Source organism: Pyxicephalus adspersus, chromosome 5, assembly GCF_032062135.1.
Source record: "Pyxicephalus adspersus chromosome 5, UCB_Pads_2.0, whole genome shotgun sequence".
Lineage (NCBI taxonomy): Eukaryota > Metazoa > Chordata > Amphibia > Anura > Pyxicephalidae > Pyxicephalus > Pyxicephalus adspersus.
Genome location: NC_092862.1, coordinates 125,993,760 through 125,996,131, shown reverse-complemented (window position 1 = coordinate 125,996,131; position 2,372 = coordinate 125,993,760).

Here is a 2,372-nt window from a genome sequence, read left to right as displayed (position 1 = left end):
ATATGATGTAAGAATATTGAAAAGGAAGGCATTTCCAAAACTCAGAAAATACAGATTGATGTTTGAGCAATATATTGATTTAGGACAGGTCACTAATGCTGCACCACTTCGTCAACCCCCTAGGCTGATTTAAATAAGCGGGTAATGCTCTCGAACAACCAACTGCTCCCTGCAGTTTACAATACCAATATAGCTTTGCCTGTTATTGGTATCAGCAGGGATTATTGGAGAGGGGATCAGGGGGACTGGTGGAGTAGACTGGCACTCAACAGGGCTGGTCAACTGGTGCACAGTGGTGCCAGGTAAACAATCAATATCAGGGAGAATATTTATAGGACATAGTGTTCTCCCTGGCCCCTTTTAGCCGGGTGTACCACCCAGCACTTTTTAGTAACCACCCGCCTATTTTTGGGTGGTTACTGAAGAGTTGGGTCACAATACAGGGGCTGCCACCCACCTAGAATTTCTTGTAGTTTCGACTTAAAAAAATGCTTGGGTTGAACACTGGGACATGGATTACACATATTTATTTTAAAAGTGGAAAAACACTCCATATGTTTATTACATCGAGTAATGCAAAGTACAACCATTAAAAACCTGTTTGAATGTAATTCTGGAGGTTTAGTTTTGCAAAGGTGGCAAAGCCCCTAGAGGCTGTCAATACATGAGGATCATCTGATATGGCTACATAAAGATTTTAGGAAACCTGTAACTGTGACTTTGAAATTCTAAGGACAGTCAACAGTAGAGAAAAAATCTGACTGCTTAAAAAAGTTTTTTTGTAACTTTGGACATAAGCATTTAAAATTGGTCATTTACATTTTTGATGGAATGAGAAGGATGAAGTGTAGCTGGACTACTTTAGATTCCACTTATCTCCAAAGAAACTATAGAGATTTAAAATAATTTTCTAACTTGATCTTTTCCCAAAATCCAGTTGGCCAGTGAGTTCTCCTGGTGGCAATTGGCATAAGTTTGTTACATGATCAAGCAGAATTGCAGGTGACAATCATCTCATGTATGGGGCCAGTGTTCTGTACAAACAGCATTCCTAGGTCTGCAGATTACCTATAATAACAAGCAACATTTGACATGAGGCCATATCATTTTTACAAAGCTGCTGATTTCATTTCCATGCCTCACAGTCCCATATTTAGCAAAATAAAAAACCTAGTTATGTCTTATGGGGGTAAAAAGGCAATATTTAGTGGGATCTACCTTTCGGCAAATAAAAATGAAAATACATTGGCCATATTCAGTTTCTGAGATGGCTTACAACACAATACACTTGGCTTGGTTTACAGATTTTTTTTGAGAATCATGGAAACTAGAAATCCTAAAACAAGTACAGAAAACTTTGGAAGGAAAAATTACTTGTTTAGTTTAGGATAGTGGTTTTCCTGTTATTGGGTAAAGGCCAGCCTATAATATTACACCATAAGGACCTGCCTGCTAACAATGGACCCCAGATTCCATCATTCAGTATTCCAGTAAGGACCAGTAAATATTCAAAAATAATTTTTAGCATTCACTTGTCCAATAAGTTCACAAATGTAATTTCATATTACTACTGTTGTTTTGGTTCATCCGAACATTGCCCAGCACACATAATCCAGTATAAAAAATCCTATTTCCTTCAAATGTGAGCAAAAAATATAAAAAGGGTATATTAAAAAAAAAACAGAATTATATATTACAAATTATAAACACTGCTTTCACAGAGTGGTCCTAAATAAGATGAGAAATCATGGTAGCAAGGTGCCTAAGAGTCTCTTGACTTTAATTGACTCAAGAGTTCAAGGTGAACTAAACGCAAGGAGTTAGTATGTATCTATCCCATGTGTGCAATTTTATTCTGATCAAACTGAATGCAAGATCGATTAAAACATTGCTACTATACCTGGTGTAGGAACACAGAGGGATCAGTGAAGTCACCCCATTTATTACGGACAATGCACTATGGGAAAAGGTCACATTTTTTCCCGCTACCCAGGAAACACATTTTGGCCTTTTGGAGTAGTGGCCACAGAAGAAGGAACAAAGGGGAAGAGCTGGAGGGGGAAGCATAAAGTGGTTGGGAGATGGGCTTCACAAAAATAACGTCACTTATCCCAACAGAACAAGGGCAGTGTCTCCTTCAACATGTGTTAATAACTAAGATCTCAAAGAATAACAATGTGAATTAGTGAACAGAAAGTGAATCTATATGCATTGTTAACCTAAAATGAACCCATCATAAGTCTTTGTAATAGGTTGGCTATGGTTTCTACCACACTAAGCAATTTGTCCTGTTTTCACTTCGATTTGTTATAAATAGGAAAACGAAAAGGCTTATCATCTTGGCTAAATACATGTCTGCAATTGCCTGACTT